This window comes from Ornithodoros turicata, chromosome 3 (assembly GCF_037126465.1).
Source record: "Ornithodoros turicata isolate Travis chromosome 3, ASM3712646v1, whole genome shotgun sequence".
Classification (NCBI taxonomy): Eukaryota; Metazoa; Arthropoda; class Arachnida; order Ixodida; family Argasidae; genus Ornithodoros; species Ornithodoros turicata.
The window spans coordinates 79,211,728-79,217,932 of record NC_088203.1 but is presented as its reverse complement, the minus strand read 5'-3'; positions in this window follow the sequence as shown (position 1 = coordinate 79,217,932).

Genomic DNA, 6,205 nt, shown 5'->3' with positions numbered 1-6,205 from the left:
CCCATGCCATGCTTTCTTTTGTCCTCGTAATCTCCTATCGCGTTCGAGCTGAATCACATCGCCGATAGGAAACAAAGACTTGCATGCGTGTTATCTCAAAAAAGAAAAAAAACCTATTTTAAGTCTGCATACAGACCTTATCCCATTGTCAAGGCGGTTCTGCCCGGTCAGCAGTAGAAATGACATGCAGCAGTCTATCTCAACGTGCATTCACAGTGTCGATGTCTTTGCTATGGCGTTGGCGTATGATTTTGTTTGAAGAGAACACCTCCTTCTAGAAATCCGGTAGCAAACCAAACCAACACCGCTTCATGACAATACTTTCTGCTCCTCTAAAAGTTGATGCATATCATTCACATTGTTGGGCGCGGATAGTCTAAATAGAAGTTTTCATTAACGCGCTTAGGGTCAAACTTTCCCAGTATTCTTCGTGTTCTGATCTCGTATTTACTCGATGGATAATTGCTTCGTTATTTAGGTTTGAGATGCAAAGCGTATACTGCCCAGATCGGTCTCCTGGTTCATGAAATATGCGAGGAACTCAGTGTACTTTAGCTAACTTGAGTTTGAAAATTATATCTCGCTCGCGCTTGCACTCAACGGACGTAGCTTCTCTCGCTCCTGTTTCCTTGGTCTGTTTCCAAGGCATAGCTGCCACAATTTTGAGGGCCTATGGCCCTCACACGGGCTGATATGCATCATGCCGGTCCATCTCAAGACATCGGTTGCTCTAGCTTCCGCGACCGAATTCGCTCGCCACGACGACCAGAGCGTCCAGAGGATACCGGATCTGGACAACTACCTCCTGCGGTACCCCCAGCGCTTCAGGACTGGTCTTCCAGCACTGAGTCTTACTATGTAAACCCGGCAACTCCTCCTGCGGACCGCCAGGACACCCTGGATGAGGACATGAGTGACCCCTTCACACTTGTCACATACGAGAAAAACAGACCACAAGGTATCCCAGTTCTGTTCAAGCCGACGCTTTCCGAGAAGTCATTTTGGAAAGTCAACCCAAACAGCATTGCACAGACCATTCGTTCCGCGGCCCAAGAGCCTATTCTTCATCATCGCGTGAACCGTGACGGCTCGATGTGCATTTTTGTCAAGACGGAGGGTGCTGTTTCAAACCTGATGGGCCTGCAAGAGGTAGCCGGTACCGCGGTCACGGTCATGATACCGTCGTCATATGTCAAAAATACGGGGAAGGTCTTGGACATCCCTCTTGAGTACACCGACGAGGACCTTGTCGCCTATTTGGCAGATGAGGGTGTCGTAGCGGCCAGACGTCCAGTTCGTCATATCTCCATGGAAGATGGGTCAGATCAATATGTACCTCTTCGAAGTGTTATACTGACCTTTAGGTCGAACAAAAAGTTACCCAATATGATCCATCTAGGCTTCTCCTCTCACACGGTTCATGAATACGTGGAAGGGCCTGTTCAATGCTACCGCTGTCAACGGTTTTGCCACCTCGCCCGAAGCTGTCGTGGGCCTTTACGTTGCAAGATCTGCTCGGGCCCACATGAGCCGAAAGAATGCACAGCGCGACGTCAACCGAAGTGCGCAAACTGTGCAGGGCCGCACTCCGCCTCTCATTCGTTATGCCCACGAAAGCGTGCAGCTACCAGACGGTTCCAAGCTCGGGTGCTCACAGCCGACAAGCCTCCTGTTGTTAAAGACGCTCGTTACATGCCTGGTTTTCGTGCTGCAGAATGTGCAGCCTCAGACCTTAAGTCACCTCGAGAAGTGGGCCCCAAAAAGTTAATTATGCGATCAAAGTCCCGGTCCGACTCGTGTGACGGGATTGGAGCACAGGCTGATAAGGGAAGCCGTAGCTTGCCGCAGCAATGTTCAACCACTACCACACACGGCTCAACCTACGCTGATCTGGTACGGCTCCCAAGGAAGACGCCTGAACATCAGGTTCAACCCCAGACACCACGTCGCATAAGGCAATTGCAGCCCCAGCCCGCGCAAGATACTGCCACTGGCACTAGCACCATTCTGCGGTTAGTTCTAGCCGCTTTGAAAGCGATTGTGGCGTGCTGCCCTGAGGCTGCGAACCTACCAGAAGTGCAGGCCCTGATGGTAATGGACATATGCTTTTCCGGCCATGGAGCAAATATATAAGCGTGCCGCCCTAATTCAGTGGAATGCACGCGGTTTGCGAAACAAGCTCCCCGACGTCAAACCTTTTTTGTTAAAACATCGTCTTCCTCTTTTGGCCATCAGCGAAGCTTACGTCAAGAAGGACTTTATCATAAGCAGGTATGCTATGGCTACTCAGGGCGACGCGGACATTTATAGGAGTGTCTTGTTTGTCCGCCTGGACCTCGTGTCTGCAGTTGTGCCAATGTCACAGTGTCTGCCTTTTGACTGCGTAAAGTGTACGGTTCGTCTCGGCAAGATCACTCTTACCGTTGTTAGCCTCTACATACCACCATCGGTACCGGTTTCGAACACTGACCTGATGACCGTCTTCGACGACTTAGATCCACCTTTTCTGGTGGTTGGCGACATAAACGCTCATCACCCTGTATGGGGCAGCCCCAAGACCGATCGCAAAGGAAAGATCTGGCTGGAAATCATTGAGAGATTTGACCTTCATCTACTTAACGACGGCTCCCCAACATTCATCGGCAGATCGTTCTCTACTGACGTCCTGGATGTCTCTCTTTGCTCTAAAGATATTTGTAGGGACTTACACTGGTACACCGATCTAGATTCTAGGGGGAGCGATCACATCCCCATTTACATAACATATAACCGTTATCCCCCGGCATCTGGCTGCAGAATGGTGAAGATAACACACTGGCATGCTTTCCGGACTGCCTGTGCGGAACACGCTGAATCATCCCTGCGTTCGGTAAACGATGTCGGAAAGCTGATTGTTCGCTCTTTGGCGCTCTCTACCAAGTCAGTCCGCTTGATCCCTGGTCACTTAGGCACTAATCCCCGGGTGGAACAGCTCCGAGCTCTCCGGCGACGTGCAGAGCGCAAAGCTAGGCGGACTGGCGACATTCATGACATCCAGGAAGCACGACGCGCCAGCAAACAGGTACAGAAGGCACTCCGGGACATTGACCGTCAGCGTTGGTGCCAATTTTGCATGACACTGTCCCCATTTGCAAGCCCTGCCCGGATCTGGAGAATTGCACGTAGCCTGAAGGAAACTCATCCAGTTAGAAATCCTTTAGGGTCCTTGGCCCTATCGACGTCCTCTTCGGAGAAGCTGGTTGCCTCGGAATTTTGTCGTCTCATTACGAGAGCTGCGGACGTGTGTCGTTGTGCTGAGTACCGGGCAGGCACAGCTTGCTTGAAGTCTACCCTTGAACAGGTGATTATGCCATCAATACCCCCTCTCGACATGGATTTCACCATGGAGGAACTCCTCACGGCGATATCATCTTCGAGTAGAAAGTCATCTCCTGGCCCGGACGGTATCACCTACGCTGCTATTAGGAACCTGGATACTCTGTCCCTCAAGGCTGTGTTAGCCATGTACAACCATTCGTGGAGAAGCGGACAGGTCCCTTTGGAGTGGAAAGTAGGTCAGGTGGTGCCGCTCTTGAAACCAGGAAAGCACCCGTCTCAGCTGTCTTCATTTCGCCCAGTTACCCTCACCAGTTGTTTGGGCAAAGTCATGGAACGAATGGTCCTACGGAGGCTTGAGTGGTGGCTTGAGAGCCATGGATTCTTTCCCCAGGAGCAGAGCGGCTTTCGCCGTTACCGTAACTCAATGGACTCTGTAGTTGATCTCGTCACAGCTGTGCAAGTTGGTAAACAGCGCAGGAAGATTTCCGTCGCCGTTTTTCTTGATGTGAAAAGGGCGTATGACACGGTCAGTCACGTATCCATCTTGCATGATCTGTACCAAGCTGGTCTCTCGCATCGTACACTATGTTGGCTTCAGGACTTTCTCCAACAACGGTCCGTCTTCGTCCGCACATCACAAGGCGACACCGACTTGTTCCCGGTCCCTCAGGGTGTTCCACAAGGAAGCGTCCTGAGCCCGCTCTTATTTAATGTTGTAATGGCGGGCATTAAGAGTTGCATTCGAAGGAAGGTCAACTTGTCCCTTTACGCCGACGACATATGCATCTGGTCAACTGGTACATCTCGCCCTGCCATTCGACAACGCCTCCAGGCTCCATTGGACGACATTCACACTTACCTGCTCCGAGCAGGGATGGAAATATCAGCGGAGAAAAGTGCGGCACTCGCCTTCTCCCGCAAATCCATGCAACGATGCTGTCTGCACATTGGGGACAGGCCACTTATAAATGTCCAGCACCACAAATTCCTCGGCGTAACTCTAACCACTAGCCTATCTTGGAAACGTCACATCGATGGCATGGAGAAGAAAGTTCAGCGCTGGACCGCTGTCATCCGTCACTTCGCTGGAATGAGGTGGGGACGCGATGAGAAGGACTTGATGCTGCATAACGCCTTGATTCGTGCCACAGTCGCCTACAGTCTGCCTGTGCTTCACGATCTTCCCAGCACCTTAGCACAGAGGATCCGCGCTATGCTGGCACGGAGCCTACGGGTGTGCCTCGGTGTCCCCCGCGGGGCCGAGACAAGGCTAGTGGTTGCGGAAGCCCGCGACATCCCTTTTGAAGTTCTCCGAAACACAGAAACTGTGCGCCAGTATCTCCGCCTGATTGCACACCATCGCCACCACCCGCTCATCCGGAAACTTCGGGCAAGGCGCAGCACGCCGATCCACGGATGTATAATGTCATTCAAATCCCGCGTTCCGAAATTCGTAATCAGCCCCGCCGCTGAAAGCACGGCCCCGTGGACACTTCCACCGCCAAGCGTCACCGCCTCTGTCCCAGGGATCACGGACAACAAAAGGAGCTACCCCGACCTCGTACTACAGCAACTGACTATGGATTTCATCGGCACCGCATATGATGGGTTCTGCACGGTCTTCACGGATGGCTCCTCAACGAAAACTTCGTCATCCTCATCTTTTGTGGTACCCTCGATACCGCTCACCCGGGGTTGCCGGTTGTCCCATCGCACCTCTTCGACCTCAGCCGAGCTGTACGGAATCCTGCTGTTCTTACAATATGCGGCCACCTGCGATCCACGGCGATGGGTAGTTCGGCGGCGGCGGCGACGGGGATTCCAAGTCAGCTCTTCGATGCCTGAAAACCTCAGGTCTCCGCGGCTCACTGGCCACACTTGTGATAAACATTCTACGCATACTGAAGTCCATAACTGCCCACGGCCACACCATCGCTTTTCAATGGATTCCGGGTCATTGCGGAATCTCTGGCAATCACGTTGCCGACGCTGCCGCAGCGGCCGCTCACCACCAGGGCAAGTGTGTCCCGATTGTTCTCCCAAGGGGGGACTGACGGTCCCTTCTTCGTGACTGGGCTGCCTCCTCATCCGTCGAACAATGGCGTCGGGATGTCCCGGCCAGTACCATACTGGGAATTGTAGACCCAACATTCTCGTGTCGCTTACCGACATCTCTACCGCGCGTCATTAAGTCCCTCCTACATCGCTTACGGCTGAATGTTGCCTTTTCGCCGTACTACCGTTACCAGATAGGGTGTGCCAGTAGTCTCTTGTGCCCGGAGTGTGGTGTGCCAGCGACCACGGACCATGTGATCACCGCATGTGCCACTAATAGGAGGGAGCGTCACTTGTTGGCAAACGACCTTGCGCGGTTGACAGCCGACCCCTTCACCTCAGACTCATTTTGGGACCATGGGACACACGAAAGCAGATGTCCGTCTTACGACCCTTCATCAAATTCCTGCAAACTACCGGCCTGATCGGCTCTCTCTATAACCCTGTCAGCGTCGTCAGCATCATCCTCATCACCATCCTGTCATTTTCCCCCAATAGCAATGGGGTAGCATTCTGCTCAATGAGCGGAAGTCATCCCCATATCATCGTCATCATGTATTTCTCTCTCTCTCTCTCTCTCTCTCTTGAGTTTGAAAGTGGCTATCCCTTTCCCTTTATTTGCGTTTGTTTGATAAGACTAATCCCAGTGTTATACTACGTGCGCTATCGTGAAAGAAGTACATGATATCCTATGCCTACTACGTTGGTCCCGCGACACATGTAGGCAGTCACATCCCCACGGTTGGCAGAAAAAAAAAAAGAGAAAAAAAAGTTGGTGTAACTCCCCTATTCGTATGTGCTTCCGCTGCGCTGCTTCGGGTATACAGTAGGG